The sequence below is a fragment of the Lissotriton vulgaris genome, chromosome 8, assembly GCF_964263255.1.
Source record: "Lissotriton vulgaris chromosome 8, aLisVul1.2, whole genome shotgun sequence".
In the NCBI taxonomy this organism is placed as follows: domain Eukaryota; kingdom Metazoa; phylum Chordata; class Amphibia; order Caudata; family Salamandridae; genus Lissotriton; species Lissotriton vulgaris.
In genome coordinates this window covers 1,300,750,642-1,300,769,474 of record NC_141696.1, presented here as the reverse complement: position 1 = coordinate 1,300,769,474, position 18,833 = coordinate 1,300,750,642, and positions in this window count along the sequence as shown.

Below are 18,833 nucleotides of genomic sequence, written 5' to 3'. Positions count from 1 at the left end.
CAGATAGACTTTGTCCTCAAAATTAAGGGCTGGAGACAGAGAGCAGTCAAGTGTTGGTCAATGATTTATCAAGCAAAGGCTTAGAAAAAAGACTGCCTATCCAATATAGCCTTGTGAAGGAGTAACCGGAAGTAAATCGCAGGTATACAGTGAGATCCCTGGTATTCTCTGGAAGAAACATGCACAATAAGGTATATAGAAGTCAGTAAGAAAGAAACAGACTTGTGGACTCTAATCTGGGATAAATCGTTTCAGAATGAATCCCTTACTGCAGCCAGATGCTGATAATGTGGGCATGTATGCTGTGATATAAATATTGTGCTCACAGAGGCCTCCATTAGAAATATACATTCTGAGACATTGAAAGGCACAAATAGGGTATGTTGACACCCATAACTATCATTCTCAGAAGAGAAATTACACTCAAAACCCATGGCTAAAGACAAAACAGGTCCAATTAATCACCAGGGCAAAATTGATTAATACAAAAAGATAGTGCTTTTGCCACAGGCCACGATATAAACATCTATGATCCAAGGACTTTTTGATGCTGAATCTCCAGATCCTTCCACATCCACTGACCTTATTATGTGTGCTATTTCAGTAGAAGAGATTGTAATGGACTTTTCCTTTGTGCTGCAAGATCTCAGGAATGCAATTGAGAGAGTCTCAGAGGCTGAGGGATGTACAGTGAACTAGAGAATGAAGTTAGTGGTGTCTGGACAACAGTTGCCCAGCTAATCATGTTAGTTACTCCAATGATCTGAAGACGTGGAGGGGTGCATTTGATGGAACAATCTGTGCTCCACAGGATTCCCTTAAGGAGTGGAAGGGAATAACTTTGAGTGCTTTCCAGAGGCAAAATATACCAGAAGAAAAGCTCTCCATGCACTTTGTCATTGAGAGGGCCACATTGTGCCTTAAGTGCCAAGTTGCCGCCAGGGGCCCCTGAACATCCACTCATTGTTCGCTCCTTACATTATAATGCTAGAGAGCTGATCTTGGAAAATGGTCAGACATAGGAAGATGCCACATTTGATTTGCACAGAATCCTGATTTTTTTTAGACCATATCCAATGGCAACAAACATTCTACCAACAAAATATGTAAAAATCCTATTCTATGGGCCTCGAATGCATGGCCCTGTACCCTGCCAAACTCCCAATGATTTATCAAGAAAAAGCTTTCTTATTTGAGAGACGCGACCAGGTTTGGAAGGAGTGGAAGAGAGGAATAGCTTGGTGGGAAAAGGTCAGTCAAAGCTGAAAAGTAACTGGCCTAGAATATCTGAGGGTATAAAGCCTAAACAGAAAAGATATTAAAAAAAGGCACAGGTCATGCTGCAGTAGAAACAAAGACAATGAGATGAAGGTAGAACGAAGAGGCTATGTTCAACTCTGGAATGACTCAACACAACAGACTCAGAAGCTTAGAACCTATTCAGATAGAGTGGTATACAGTGTTAACATTTTTGGGGAATAGCTCAGACTCTCCAAATGTAGGAAAGGAAGAAGCCATGCTGAAAGGGATGTAGATAGTGGATGCACAATTGGAACTTGCCTTAAGGCTGAAAGGAAAGTATTTCAAAATTGTGTACAGCACAGTTGAGCCAGTAATCTTTCCCTTGGGGTGGGGTGGAGGGGTTTATACTGAAAGAGCAATGTAAAGATCAAAGTGACGTATTCCGAGGTAGAACTTTTCTTGCAACTTGCTTAGTAGTTGGCACCAAGTTGCGAGTATTCTAAATCTAAGTTGACATTCTGTTCATACTAACTATGGGACATGGTGTACTGGGAGTGGACTAAATGCAGTTGTCTATTGACCAGACAGTAGGTAGTTACCTTGTTAATACAATATAATAGAGAAGTGTGGAGTGGGTTTCGCCAGGGTATTAAGTAATGTAGTTAGCTATAGACATGTTCAACTTATACAGCAGTAGCTCACTCGATATGTGGTGGAGCAAGATGAGACACAGTCCAGTCAGAGATGTGCCTTCCTCACAAGCAAGAGTAAATAACACAAAATCCTCCTTCCATCATGAAATGTAAATGACTTCAAAACAAAATCAAGGAACTGCAATACCTCAAACCACTAAGCATTATGGTCCAGATATATTTATACCCCAGGAGACCAATCTAGAAACTGATGTGATTTTCTGAGCAGTCATGGATTTAGTAGGGTAATCCATGCGGGGTTCATTGAAAGCTTCACAGGTGTGGCAATCCTATATAAAAACATATTTTCTTTGACATACTCAAAACATGCCTTGACAGAGAGGATTGATATATAGTGGTGATAGGAAATGTTTAAATGTGTACTCTATGCCACCGCTGTCGGTTAACTTTCTAAGGAATCTAGGTGCAATTCTATTGCTGACCCTGCTGGGCCTGATTCTTGTAGGGGGAAGATTTCAACAAAGCTATGGACTGTAGAGAGCACCAAGATAGTAGAACCACACAGGGGGTGGAAGGCTTGCCACACCTACCAATATTTATAGCTTCACATGAACTTAGTGATGTATGGTGTTTTTACCACCCTCAACATAAAGGCAGCACATACTTTTCAGGAACTCACAGATCGTTCTCCTGAATAGAAGATGTGTTGGTCCCACCTGCAGACCTTCATTGAATTACTTATTCACCTATACACACTAGAGGGCTCCTGTCAGATTGAATGTAGATGGGGATGTCAAAAAGAACTCAGGGATGTGGCACCTCAATTTCTGGCGGCTGAAGAATATAAAACTTAGAGAGGCCTTGAAAGAGGAGACAGAACAGCAATTCTTCTTTAATGAGAGATTGGTGGAGTCGTTCATCATGTTGTGGAAAGCTTTCAAACCGTAATCAGAGGCATGCCAATAGTATACACTGCCAAATTATGAAAGGACAAAATAGATTAGATTCCGAAATAGAAACTCAACTAATAGATCTTGAAATCTGCTACAGGAAAAAAGCAATGGTTCCGCTCCACTATGAGTTGGAGACTACAAAAATGCACTTTAAACAAGTACAGATGACAGATGCTCAGAAGACAATCCTTGCCTATCTGAGTAAACTATATAATCATGGATATAAAGCTAGCAAGTTAATAGATTGGCTAAGCATGAGGTGCAAACAACAGAGGTGGACAGCAAAAATACATCAAAAATTAAAAAAGACTAATAGTTACAAATCAGAAGAGATAGCCAAAGAGTTGCCTCTATTTTATGCAACACTACATGGACCTGAAAGTCAGGAGGAGACCATTATGGATCAAGAATTTGTTGGCTTCTTTCCCGTACACAAGCTTTCTGACTCAGAGATCCAGGCACTGAATAGAGAAATCAATAGTGAAGAGCTCCTAAAGCATGGAGCGGCCTCCCACTCCACATCAGATCCTCCTCCTCTCTTTTTGAATTCCACAGGAAGATGAAGACCTGGCTTTTCAATTAACTAAGCTACCATAGAGAAGGATAGGCACACCCATCTGCTCAGCTCCAGGATAGTGCACTTTACAAACACACATAACATAGCAGAGATGTCCTGATTCAATCAATCAGGTCTGAAAAAAACCCACCTGGCCCAAATGGCTTTGGATTGAATTAAACAAATTTAACGTGATCCTACTGCAGCAGCACCTGCTTGATCAGTATACTTCAGCTACAGTGATAGGCATACTCTCTAGTGATATCATGGGAACAATAATTGTAGTAATACAAAAACCAGGTCGAGCAGCAGATCGATCTCATTACCTAATATTGATTTGAATATCATAGGCAAAATTTTTGCAAACAGCCTTAGAACTGTAATTGAAACAATGATCAAATATTGATCAAAGTGGTTTCATGCTCCACAGGGCCACAGAAGTCAGAGCATATATAGACTCATCAATGCACTGGTACAGAATCTCATTTTACCGGAAGCAATACTTCATATAGATTTTGAGAAAGCGTTTGATGAATGGAATTGAGAATATCTGTTTCCTCTCCTGGTATGTTTTCAGTTACATTCCATGTTTCTGGCCTATATAAGAATATCATACCTGTGTCTATGGCACATGTACAAACAAACAGTATTGTATTAAACTCCCCCCCCATCCTACTAGACGTCGCTGTCTATGTCCCCACTAAGATTTACCATTGCCATAGATCCATTAGCTACTTTTCTTAGTATTGTTCCTGAGATGGGCAACAGGAGTAAGTAAGTAAGTAAAACATTTCTAAAGCACAGCAAATGCCGAAGCATCGTGGCCCTGGAGGAAACAAGTACTTCATCTAGGATAGAGGAACATTTTTTACTTTTTACTTAGTGGGGAAAAAGCAAGTTTTGAGCAGCTTCCTAAAAGAGGATCTGTTAGATTGCAATATGATTGAGGCAGGCAGTGCATTCCAAGGTTTCACTGCCTGGTAGAATAGGCTTCTAACGCACCCACTTAGACCTTCTAATCCTAGGAACATGGACAAAACCAACATTGACAGACCTTAGGTCCCGCCGTGGGATGTACCAAGCAAAGTGTTTCTGGAGGTCGTGAGGCCCCCATACAACACCTTATGCACCCAACCATAGTCTCTTAAACGTAATCCTTTCCTGGACAGGCAGCCAGTTGAGTTCCCTAATGCTGTTGGATATAGGGTCAAATGTGGGAATATTCAACAGCACCTAAGCTGTAAAGATAGAAGTTTTAGTTGTAAACTTTTGTCGATGCCCAAAAAAAGGGCATTACAATAGTCTATTCTAGAAAGGATCAAGGCAACTACCACAGTTTTTTAAAACTCCTGTGGGCTGAATGGAAAGATCTTTCTTATAATTTTTAGAAGGAAAAATCAGGAGGATGTAACTTGATTAATCTGTTCCGAGAAAAAAAGTTGATCATCGAACAGTACTCTCAGATTTCCAGCTTTGTTAACTGCCAGGATGTGGACATTGTCAGCAGGCCAACAAGCGTCATTCCAAAGGGGGAGCCATTCCCAAACTCAATCACCACCATTTTGTCTGTATTAGCTTGAGGTGGTTTTCATGCATCCACCTAATGATGCGCGTAAGACAATTATGGACCGTCTTGTCACTGAGTCTGCGCTAGATGTTTTAGAAATACCTATTTGCATATCATCTGCATAGAATACCACCACAAAACCAGGGTCACATAGATGTTGAATATAGTAGGGAACAGCGCTGAGCCCTGAGGCACTCTGCAGGGGAGAGAAAACATGTTAACGGTAAGATTTTCTCAAATCAGCTTCTGCTGTCTGTGGGAGAGGAAGAAAGTGAGCAGAGTTAAAGCATCCCCTTTTATTCCTACTGTCTCTAGCCTGTGATAGCACCTGATGATTAATGGTGTGATAGGTGGCAGAGAGATCAAGTAGGGTAAGTACAGCTTTCCCACTACTGTCTGGCTGCTTACAGATTTCCTCTGTGGACATAACTAATGTTGTTTCCATGGAGTGATTAGATCTGACAACGTGTTGTGAGGTGTCAAGGAGATCATTATATTCAAGATAGTACATGAAGTCTTCCTTCATTGCCCTTTTCAAGATTTTGGTGGGAAGTGATAGGCAAATATAGGTCGATAGTTTTTCACCTCTGTGGGTTCTAAGGAATGTTTTTTTAGTATAGGGCGTATACAAGCTTTCTTACAAGATATTGGAAAGGTCCCAGAAGTGAGTATATGATTTAGCAGAGGGACTAAATATGTGCTGATAGTATGTGATGCCATGTGTAAGACAAAAGTTGGACATGGATCTGTAGGGGAGATTGACTTGGTGGATACAAATATTTCAAGTACCCTCTTACAAGATAGATAAGAAAAGCTTGTCAGTTCATTGTTAGCTTGATTGTGAAGGGCAGTACTCATTGTTGGCAGACCTGTGGCTGAGGTGCATATGTGCCCCAGAAGCTCCTTGTAAACTGTGTGCACTTTGGACTGAAAACTATTGGCAACTTTGGTAGTTGAGGTTAAAGTGTCAATATACACAGGTGACCTCCTGCTTTATTTGGGATGTTATGGGAATATTAGCCCATGGATACTACAGATAATAAATGTGTGTAAGAGTTATATATGACTGTGGGCCAAGTGGGAATAGTTGTGTTAATACCTTGTGGCCCGCACAAGAGTCATAGGTGATTATGCCACCCAACCATCGATACCTGTAAAGTCTATCGGCGTCAGGTGTCTTGGCATGTTTATTTCACAAGATCAATTTCACACCTGGGAGGGAAAAGTGGAGCCTCCCATAGAAAAACTCAAGAGGGAGATTTTGCACTCGACAACTCTACCAATATCACTTAAGGTGAAGAGTTGCAATGTTTAAAATGTTTACTTTCCAAAGGATATTGTACATCCTTCAAAACATCTCTGATTAAATAAAAGCCATCTTCTTTAAACAAATTCCATCTATTGTTAGATCCAGGGCCGTTTCTAGGTGTTTTGCCGCCCTAGGCGAGAATTGAAAAATGCCGCCCCTCCCTTTTACTACCATCACTCTCAGGACTGATCACTCTCTCCCCCTGCCATCCACGCTAGAAGAATGAATGCATACAGCCCTGTCAAGAAACACGCATCAGGCGTTAGACTAACGCATTTCAGTGTGGTGGTCCGCATCACCGCACTGAAATGCACTGTCATGCCTGATAGTGCCTTAGCTGTCAAGCGCCGGGCAAAGCTGCCAAGGTTTCAGATTGCCATGTGGGACATTTTCATAATTTCAGGGTAATTATGAGTGACATTTTAACGACTATGTGTGACACATTCTTGTGAGCAAAATCAAGCAACAAAGGCGAGGAAAACATAAATATCAGAAATTAAACCCATATGAACAACCAAAAACTCTAAGAGGATCTTAAAAACTGTTGCAAAGTACCAGAAATAAAAGGGCAGTGACGTAGTGCCCTAATAACTTGATCATACTGTTAAGATGGGTAGGATGGCCTGGTGCTGGAGATATCTTTGTTTTGTCTAGCGTGTGGCCCAGCCCACGGTGCTATAACTAGGTGAATTGCAAGCAGCACTAGTCAACCTGCACTGAAGCCCTTTGAGCCCAATGGGCGTTGCGCACCCGAGTCACAGCGTGGCAATTCTGGCTCGGCACTGAGCTCTCGGCAGGACAGCACACTAGACAGCGTTGGATTGGTAACGAAGGCACTCGGGCAATGCTCGAGGGGCCGGGGTCCGAGTTCCAGCTGTTGGCTGCTTTTTGAGCAGTCTGGGGGCCGATTCGGGAGGTGTCTCTGTTTGAATACCACCAGCGGCCCAGTGGTATTTTTAACCCCCTCCCCCCTTTTTTAATATAAAATGATGCTGAAGCAGTGATTTGAGAAAAGGCATCATGCAAATGTGGGCCGATTATTTTCTTTGCGTGCCCGGGCCGATTTTCAATCCCAATCCAACCCTGACACTAGACACACTTTTTCAGATAAGTCCTTCTGTGGCAGGATATCGGATGTTGGCATGCAGTGCTGCCAATGCCATATTCATTGCCAGGCAGCAGGCCAGTGTGTGCCGCCAGTTGCTTTGAACCAGGTGGTTTGAGGCGAATTTAGTCCATCACAGGAATCGGCAGTATTGGACCCTGATACCGCGGAGGGAAAAAGTGCATTGCATTCACGACACTCTCTCGGCTTTGCAATCCATGCACGCAGGTTATTGGTCCCGAGACCAAGCAGTGTGTGGCCCCGACGCTCCACCTTATCTCCACTGCCATGCGAACCAGTTGCTTTGCCCTTTAGTCCCACTCAGAGTCAGGGCATCAGCACCTGCTCGAGTCCAGGCACGCCGAGGCAGGAGTCTATGAGCAGCTCAGCCAATCCCTGCTGCAAGCGGTGCAATATAATCAGCCCCACAGCCCTAGTCGCCACCACCCGGGGCTTCTCCCGGCCGTTTCACCTCCTAAGCAGTGCAGGGACGTGCGCTGGGTACCGCAGGCAGCAATATCATCAGCACCCCCTCCGGGTATCAATTCTGGGGCGTGACGGCCGTGGCTCGGAGGGAGCCTCTATGGTCTTGCGGCCTTTATCGCTGATCGTAATGTGGGACAGGCTCTGGCTGGCACTCTCTGTTTGTGAGGACTGAGATCTGCCCCTGAGCTGCACTGCGCAGTAGCTCAAAACTTCAGAAGAACTGCCACGGGACCCACCGCCGCCTATTGCTTCTGAAACAACTCTGACTGTGACGTCTGTTACTTTGTACCACTTTGCAGACCGTGCTCTAGCAGCTGAGCCCGAGCCCTCAAGCCTTCCAGGAGAACTGCGCTGCCACTGCGGCTGTAACTGGACATTATAGCAGCCCCTCTCTCTTGATATAAAAGAACTTGCATTTTGCCGCCCTCCCCCTTTTGCCGCCCTAGGCGGCGGCCTAGTCCTGCCTAATGGTAGAAACGGCCCTGGTTAGATCCTTTCCATAAAGTAACAGAATCCCAGGAGTCAGTATGGCCAAATGTTGTAAATGACAATATGGTGGTGGCCTAAATCGTATTACTGAGCTTCCAACCTAGGAGTAATTCATTAAATAAGAAGTGGATCTTTGATACAAGGCCATACCCTGAATATCTTAGTGGAAAATGGGCTACGGGTCTGGAGGATGTAAAACCCTATATGGGGGACGTCTACCTGCCATAGTTCCTCCATCAATTAAGGATGCATTTAACATCTGAGAGGCTCAATCTGAGGGATTATTTGGAACAAGAAACTGATGCAGCAGATGAATGGGTAAACGTGTACCACAAGTGTCCTCCCTAGATGGACTCACAACCTGGGAAGTACTAAAGATCACAGTAGTGGATGATGTGATCACCAACACAGAACTCTGAACATTTTTCGGCACTACAAACTAAGGGGGTCATTAGGATCGCGGACGGACTTGAGTCCGTCCGCGACCCCAGAGCATGAGGGAACGTCCGCATGGGCTGCGGCGTTCCCTCTGTGCAGATTAGGATGTGACCTCCTGGGTGGCGGTCACATCCTCTATTTTTAACATTGCTGCGGGTGGAGCTTCAAGCTGCACCCGCAGCAATGTTAAAAATGCATGCACAGCATTTGCGTGCACAAAGCGGCAGTCACCGCGCGGTGCCTGCTGCATTGTGCACGCAAATGCAGGGGGGTACCATAGGTACCCCCCATGTGCACCCCCACCCCCCACTACACCTAGGGGGCCCGCAATGGGCCCCTGCAGTGCAGTTACACATGCTTTTCCACGGCGGAAAAGCCGCCGCGGAAAAGCATGTTCCCAAGCACATCCTAATCTGGCTGACGGTGTCTAAGAGACACCTTCACCATTTTAGTGCTTTTCCGCCGCGGTTGTAAGCCAGCTGCGGCGGAAAAGCTGCAGACCTAAACCATGACCCACCAGCCATCCTAATGTGGCGGTGGGTCCTGGTGGGTCCGCAGAGGATTTTCCGCATCCTCCATCCTAATGACCCCCTAAGTTTGGACTCCTATGGACCCAGTTCTTTTGATGTAATCTTCAACTCAGCATGCCGTATCACCTTACCTTCATAACTTCAAAAGCATACCACAATCCATCCCGCTAGAAGTAAAAATGGCAATGACAACCCTGATTAATAAAAATATATCAAGAATGAATAGAACCCTAGCCATACACACCCCAATTATGTTTTCAGGGATGAGAAGTGAGTAGGAGGCAGATTTGGGGCAGATAGATGATGATGACTGGCTGCCAGCACTGACGGTTCCCAGGGAAACAGCAATCTGAGCCAGATATAGATTAATAGTATATAAGTACCTACTTCAAATTTACTATACTAGGATACTAGGACAAATATTGGCTCCGAGTTATAGAGTCACCTCCCACTTGTCTAAGAGATCAAGGAGACAATGGCAGCTCACAATCGAAATGCAGCTGCCGAGTTCTTCAGCGGTACTGGTAAGGTATAGCAAAGCCCCCGTCAGAAGTCATGCATCAGACTATTATCCTTAATCAGAGAATTCTATTGTTGAACATTTTGGATGAGATTAACCTTAATAGGTATTAAAAAAAAAAGCCTTTGTGGGTTAGGCTTGGTAGAATCCAATATTTTTGCGGGGATATTCCCGCAAATGGGGAGAGCTTCAGGGCCCCTAGAGTGGCTAAACGGAAAGCAGGGCTTGACTGCTGTAGAATTTTAGAGAAACAGATACACGAACTAAGGGGCCTATTAGGATGTCGGGCGGATTGCCCCCGCCAGGCTGGCGGTAGCCACAGCCAGCCTGGCGGGGGCAATCCGCCCGACATCCTTCCCTGAATTTCCCCCGCCATATTACAATGGCGGGGGGGGACCGCAGCGGAGAAAAACACAGCCCGCCACTTTTCCGCCCCGGTCGCCTTGCGGCCGGGGCGCAAAATGTTTAATATGGTTGCGGTGTCTATTAGACACCACCAGCCATATTACAATGGGCTTTGGTAGATGCCTTTCCGTGGCGGCGATGCCGCCACGGAAAGGCATGCGGTCTTCACTCTGGGGGCCCACTGTGGGCCCCCAGAGTGAAGGAGAGTACGGGTACCCCCTGCATTTGCATAATCAAAGCGGCAGGCACCGCGCGGTGCCTGCTGCTTTGATTATGCAAATGCTGAAATGCTTTTTTAGCATTGTGGCGGGCGGTGCAGAGAGCACCGCCCGCCACATGCTAAAAATACAGGATGTGCCCGCCACTGTGGCGGGCACATCCTAATACTCCCCACGGGACCCCGCCCTTATGGCGGGCGGTCCTGATTTCCACGAGGATGGCGGGCAGGTAAAGTCCGCTCGCCATCCTAATGAACCCCCAAGAGTTTCCCCCAAGAAACAATATTGTAATATACATGAGACTTGTCAAAAAAACAATACCAAAATAGTAGGTTAAAGGCATATGACTGATGTCACTGTACCACACACATACATCTGTATCAAATGCTGCTCTTTCTCTCGACCACGTAAGCCATATGATCACTGTAACCACTGCAGTGATTATTGAAGTTGTCACACTATGCTAATCTAATGGTTTATTAAAAAAAAACAGAAGTGATGTGTTTTTCAAGAAATGCAGACTTAAAAAAATATATATATGTTCTAAATAATTCTTCACTTTTATTGAAAAATATATTTATTAATCATTTGACTTGTGGGCCTTTAATTAGGCCTAACTGCATCAAATTTATGAACAAAAATATGAACAATTAAAGAGATATATCTATATGTGGTATGTATTCGCAAGCACAAACTGTCTAGTCTTTATTTTCGCTAAGATCGAACAAAAATCTAATTCGAAGTATTTCGCTTTCAAACTTTGTTTTTCTCCCAAAATGTAGTTATTCAGACTTTCAAAACAATACTCAATAAACTAGTGCAGCATTGCATTATTAAGTATTCTCCTAGTGTTACAGTGACCAGAGTAGGGACAGAATTCCCAAGTGTAAGCAGGAAGGTAACTGGGGAGTCAGCAGCAAACAAACATTCAGACACAATCATCTATCTCTAGAGGTAATGTCGCAAGTAGACTTTCAAAATTTGGTACATTGAATTTAATTATTTCCAAGGTAATTAGTTTTCCAAACACCTCAATGCATTTTGAGGGCCCCCAACGCTCTTCTTTATTAGGTAATAATGAACCAATTAAATTTAATGAAATGAGACTAGTTATTCAACAGCATTGCTTTCAAAAGGCGGCAACCTTCCTGCATGGTAACATTCACCTAGTTTCCACCAGAATCTTGCAAGCCCTTTCACAGAAACGGAAAACGGACTTCTACATTTTTATTTTATTTAAAAAATGCAATTACTATACTTCACCGCTTAGATATTCTTCGAACCTGGACAGGTCCAACTAACAGTTATAGAAAGGTGCCGCTACTTCTTCCAAACTTGTGCAATTTCTCATTATAGCTCCGACAATAACGAACTAAACAAAAACAACATATATCAGTAAAATATGAAAGGGCAACTGATTGTATCCTTCATCAGTAGAGATAAAACAAAATTCATCTGGGGTTTGCAGAGAAAGCTGCCACAATCCTCTCAGATCTCTGCACCTCTTCCTGGCGCACAGGTGCTTCTCCAAGAGCTCGTCAGCTCAGTGGCTCAAGGGAGCCTTTTTAACCAGAAGGGGGAAGGGTGCACACTGCTTCTGGATTTTATCCTTTATTAGTAGAGATAAAATCCAGAAACACATGTGTTTACAGATTGACAGCACTAACCTGCACCAACGTTGGTGAAACACTCTGCAAAATTTCAAGTAAGCATTTAAATTGAACTGCATTTACCAGGATGCAAGTGGGCGAACTGTGCTGGGAGGTGAAGCAGTGTGCTTCCATTCCCCTTCTGTTTAATTATGAGTGACATTTCAACAACTATGAGTGACACTTTCTTGCAAGTAAAATTACGCAATGAAGAGATCAAAACATATAAATATCAGAAATTACACCCATTTGAGTAAGAAGAAACTTGAAGAAGATCTTAAAACACAAGAAATCATGCAAAGCACCAGAAATGAAAGGGCACTCAGTTATGAAATGGCACAATATGGCATTGCATTGTATAGTAGATGGTCATGTACTGTGCGTGTCCTTCCCTTCCACAGAGGCCAATGGGCCATTTCCAAGCCCCCGCCATCCTCGCACACCTGCAGGACATAGAAACTGCACTGTAATAAACAGGGTGCAGTGCTGGCAACGTAGCACCACCTTGATACAAACTAACACCCGGTGCCATGCATCATTAAAAAACACATACCTAACCCTCAAGCCGGGATTGGGAAACAGAAATCAAAGGTTTTTGACAACCTAGGGGTTGGAAATGTGTTTTTTCAAAAGCTATTCCGAGTGTTTTATAGCACAGTTCAGCTGGGAACACAGTTTCAGCACATGAAATAGCTTGTGGTAGTGGTACACATCATGACCAATACGGAAAACACCATGTTTTATGTGGGGGTAAAAGGAATATTTAAGACACCTCCTGATACTTAATCTGCCAATTCCCATGTGCCTTTATGAAACACAACATTTCTGATTGCTGCCTGCTGCAGAGGCGACCTTAAGATTGCCAGCCTTTGCCCACACTGGGCCCTCTCCCTGCCAGCAATCAACCAGGAGAGCACCAGGACTCCAGGGCCCCTCTCTGTCCACGGAACCTGACCTAACAGTATGTGAGGCAGCCTCAATATGAACAGTTACAACACACAGATCCATCTTAGCTGACACTGACTTGGGCACAGTGGAAGAAAATTGTCCGAGGCAGTTTAAATGATACAATTCACATCAATATATTTTCAACATGACTAAAGGGATAACTAGAACTCAGTGTAAAGGAAAAGTAATTGTTTAAAACATATAGAAATTCACTTTATTCATATTTATATTAAAACATGGACATAAAAGAAAAGATCAGAATACAAATTGATACATTAGGAGTCAGATACGATGTGTTCATTGTTTAGTGTGGCAGATAAACAGTTAAATCCAAACAATGGAATTACACAAACATATGGTAGATAAACATACATCTAATTTTAACAAGCATTTATAGACAAAAGCTGATATAACGTGGCTGTGTGATGAAAGTTCTCAACACGCGTTTCGGCACAGGGAGTGCCTTCATCAGGAGTGTCACAAATAATTTTCCTATAGGGTGATTAAAAGAATACAAAAAGTTTTTCATAAACATCAGTTAATTCAATTTTGTTCAAAAATCTAAGGTGAAGAAAATTACTCAAGAGTTGCCAAAATGTTTTCAGAAAAGGCAACTGCAGTTGACCCAGGTCCAGAAGAAATCAGTGATAACAATCACCAAGAAGGATTAAAGAGAATTTTGATGTGAAGAGAATGAAAGTCACCCATAGTGTGAAAAGAGAAAGAAGTTACTGGAACTTACAACAAATAAGTGGTATATCAAGTAGGTATGCTTCAAAAGAAAGAGGCCAGGGTGATGTCCAAAGCACATAACCTGTGTATTAGAATCTATCATTAATCATCTAAAGATGGGGGGGTGGCAGGGAAAACATACACATGATATCAAAGCATATTAAATTCGGACTTTACTGTTGAAACTACACATTTCTTGTCATCTGGGAAGTGGAAGAATGTTTCAAATTATACAGTTAATCTGTGCAGGTAATTGCTTTTTGTGAAATACTTCTGCGGTTATTTAGGCTGCCCTGTAAATAACATTTGATTCTAGATGTGTGGTCAGGAGGAACGCAGTCTCTTCATTCAAAACAGGTTACAGTTTTTCATACCGGACAATAAATATACCAGAAATAATTTGCTCTCTGCAAAGCACCAAGTACGCTTCTGAAATAAAAGAGATGTGTTTCAACTTTAAAAATAGATAAGGAACTGAAAACGTTCTTAAGATACATTAAACAATTTAACAGTGAACATGAAAGTATAAAAATTGAGTTCCTGTTAATTCCCACTTTCATTGACCTGTGTCTCCAGGGAGGCCTGCATTCGCACACAGGGGCACACCCCGTCCCCTCACACAGGTATAAAGCATAGGAAGCACTATGCAGGGAGGCACGCCAATTCCTCCCAAACAGATCTGCCATCAGCCGTGCGTCGGTTCTTGAAGGGCCCTTAACCCTCCGATAGATGGTACTTTAAGAGTCTGTGTATGTTCACAGGTGTTCTATGTCCCAATACACGTAACAATGCGGCAGGTGTCATTCCCTTACCCACACACACACTTTCTCTGTCTCACATTACACACACACACGTTAATCCACCTCATCCATCCACCTCTCGCTCTCTGTAGGTCTCACAAATACACAATCTCTCACCTATCTATCTCTCCTCTCTATTACCTTTTCCTCTGTTACCTTTTCTACGCTCTATTATCTTTTCCTCTCTCTATTACCTTTTTGCTCCACCGCCCCCCCCCTCCCCACCGAGGACATTCCTGGCATAGTTTCCCTGCATCGTTCTGGCTTCCTAAGAGTTTCTCGTTAATATTGCTCAAGAACCGGCAGCTCAGTATATGTGCAGCACTGGGCCTAAAACGTTTCTGCATATATACATTTGGCACGCATTCTGAGTCAATATTTTATACAGCTGCCCTCCCACCCTGCCCCCACTCTCACAGTGTAACTTACTGGAGATGTAACTGCTTCAGGGTCTCCACATTGCGCAGAACCGGGCCGGGGCCGGGTCTATATTGCCCGATCCAGCCCCGGCCGGGGCCCCCTGCCCATGATGATGGCGAGCGATGCATGCATCCCAGGCCGATTCCCTCCCATTCCACCCCATCGACTGTCTGGAACAGTCTGACAGACTCACCTGCGCGGGCCGCAGAAGACAGGGCAAACAAGGCTAGTCAGTCAGGGCCATAAATATGTAAAATATGGCAGGCGGTGTGCTGGTGCCTCTCAATTGTCACGTTGGGTCTCTGATGAATCCTCGCCTCACCAGTCACTTGCACTTTGAATTGCGGGCTCAGAAATGTGCACAGTTGGCCTCATTTATGAGAAGTGATGCGTCACTTCTCAGTGCGCACTCCTTGCGACATTCCTGATGCATCATATTTAATGTATGACGCATCATGTCGCAAGGAGTTACAGATACGTCAGTATTTCTGACGTATCTGTAAGCGCAAAACTGACGCATTGCTGGAGTGTGTCACAAAAGTGACGCGACTCCAGCAATGCATCCTTTCACATGGGGCAAGTCCCATTGAAAGGGCCTGCGTTAGTCTTACGTCTGCTGTGAGGCAGGCGCAGGATTTTGACACAACGGTGTCCTAAAAGTGACACAGTGAAATCTATGAGATTTCACTGCGTCACTTCTACGACCCTTCCTTGCGTCAATACGCCCCCCTTGTATACATTAAACCTGGCGCAGGTATAATATGGCGCAGGGGTTTACAAAGTGACGCATCTACCTAGATGCGTAACTTTGTAAATATGACGCAACAAGGCGCATTTTTTACGCCACTGGTTCATCACAAAAAGTGACGCACCGGCGGCGTAAAAGTGATGCAAGGGCTTATAAATGAGGCCCAGTGTCTTTTACGTTTTACCATTAAAATAATTTATGAAGACAAGTCCCTAGAGCGATTGAGCGAGCGTAAGAGTTTGTTACATAACGTAATGGTACCTGCTACCAGTATTACTTAATTATCTCCCAAAAGATCACGGATATGCATGGCTTGCTGGCTCTGCGCTGAGGGGGCCCCCTGGAGCCCGGGCTACCCCGCACCGCGGGGGCTGCGGGGGCCTGTGTTACGCCCCTGATAAAGCAGTTTGGATCTACATTTTTTTATTTGCCAGTCATTTTATGCATAATTTAGTGTCTAAACAGCGTGTTACTCTCAATGTAGGAATCAGATGCTAAGGTGGATATGGTAGATGTTAAATGGGCTCGTATATTCCATTAAAATAAGACATATGCACATAGCACGTGACATTTGAGCTTTTGTTGCTGGGTATTTGTAATCAAAAATATAACTCCCTTTAAAAACAGGTGCTCTTGCTGCAACAGTGAAATCAAATTGTTACAGGATTTTCAACATTCCATTGATTAAAATGTAATACCTTTCTCCTAATTTCTCTGCTTTGTCACTTTTCTCCTATTTAGGTCTCGGATAGACAGTTCTTGCGCTGTCTCTTCGAAACATGCTGCACCTACTTTGTGGGTTTCAGCCCCATGTGAACATCAAGTTGCTGCCATAATGCCTAGTTATACTTAGACAAGTCACTGGTTGCAATGTAATTGAAAGCATGCTTTTAACCAAGCTTGCTGTCCTCAGTCCATAAAGTGATAGAAAATGGTGAGCGGCCACAATTATTCCAATAAAAAAGGCAGTCAAATTGTTAATTCAGGTGCTGCCTTGCTTTCAGGTCACTGTCTGCAAGCATGTACGAACAAAAGCTGGGGACTCATGTGCACCCCAGAGCAGTCCCAAAACGATCAGATTACCATGCTGCCATCTTAAAAGTCCAGCAAGTCTCCATTGCCGCCATGTAAAATCTTCTTCTTCACTCCCTCTGTGTGAAGCAGAAACATGTCAAGAATTGTCTTGTCTTCAGTCGTGCTTCCCTTCTGTAGGGTACGGTTCTACTTGTCTCTGCTGGTTCTTTTTTAACAACCAAGAACAAACATAATATATTTGTTTCTGGAGGAGTCAACTCAATGCTTCACACTCCTGTCAGCCATCCGCTTTGAGGTGCTCCTCTTTGCATTCCCTCACAGCCTTTAGGTGTTTATAGATGTGTGGTAAAAATCATTTATCTTTCCTCCTCATTGGGGTATAGCTACATGGAGGACTGACCCAAAGATCTTATCCTGTCTCGTGCTGCTGTGTTTCAGATTAGCAAGTGCTCCAGATTAAACATGGGCTGAAAATTCGCTCGGAATTTGCGGATTTTCCGCGATTTTGCGATCCGCGATTCTCGCGAAATTGCGGTAAAATCCGCGAATCAGCGGGGACGAATTTTCAGCCAAGCACTTACAGGGTTACAGCAGCAGGTGCAAAAGTGGAAGCTAATTTTTTGTAACCTTTTACAAAAGGGTTACAAAGAAATTAACTTCAACTTGGGCTGCTGCTGTATGCGTGTAAGTGCTTCCTGGCGCCTCGTTGCCTACTTGCAACTATTCTCTGACCCTGCTCTGACCCTTGAAGCAGGGTCAGAGAATAGTTACAAGTAGGCAATGAGGCACCTGTCACGAAAATTAAACCTCAACAGGAAGCACTGACAGATATAAAAACAAGCATTTGCAATGCAATAGGTCTCGCATTAGGAAAGTTTGAGCTATTGGTATTGTAAATGACATTTTTTTTTATTTATGTGTTGGTTTTGAAAATAGCTAAATTAATAGCTTTGTCATTTACAATGCCAATAGTTATAACTTTCGCAAATGTGACACCTATAGCATTTGTAATGCAACATGTTTTGTATTTACGTGACTTAGCTGTATTGATATTACAAATTACAATGGCTTTTAATTTTTTAAATAATTAATACTTAGATAAAAGTGATTTTAATTTATAATGGCAATAGCTTAAACTTTTGTAAATAACTTTTGTGAAGATTATGTTCAGTGTATTTTATTGTGACGAAAATCCAAGAACAGAAGTGAAGTATTAACATCTTTTTGTGACATTTGTAATAAAGTTTGAAACATCGAGAGAACATATTTAAACCAGTTGTTGTTGAATGGTTGCGCAGATTGATGCTGGGGTGGCGCTGAGTGGTGCTGTGGTGGTGCTGAGTGCTGCTGTGGTGATGCTGAGTGGTGCTGTGGTGGTGTTGAGTGATACTGGGATGGTGCTGAGTGATGCTGGGGTGGTGCTGAGTGGTGCTGTGGTGGTGCTGAGTGATGTTATGTTATGTTATGTTATGTTAACAGAACTTTTATAGCGCACAGCTGCCCCAGCAAAGGGGCGTCCCGGCGCTTTGGACAGGCAAAAGACATAACACTGGAGACATCAGGGAGTCAGAAAGTCAGGTAGCAGAAGAGCAGAATGCTAAAGAGCAGAAGGAAACAGATGGGTTTTAATAGCCCTTCTGAAGTCAAAGAACTCATCCAATGCACGAATTTTTGATGGAAGTGAATTCCATAACTTGGCAGCTAAGACACGGAAGGATCGTCCTCCGGCGCGGCAGAGCTTGAACCTCGGGACCACAGCCAAGTTTTGTACCCAGAGACCTCAGAGTACGAGAAGGAACATAAGGAATAAGAAGGTTCTCGAAGATCTGGGGGGAGGACAATTTAAGGATCTTAAAAGCCAGACATAAGGTCTTAAAATCAATCCGTTGCGCCATGGGCAGCCAGTGAAGTGTCCGGATAGTTTCTTTCACGGAACAAAACCTCGGTAGGCCCACCAGGGCTCTGGCAGCAGCATTTTGGACGTGCTGAAACCGGGCGACTGCCGCCTGGTTGGCGCCTAACAGGAGCGA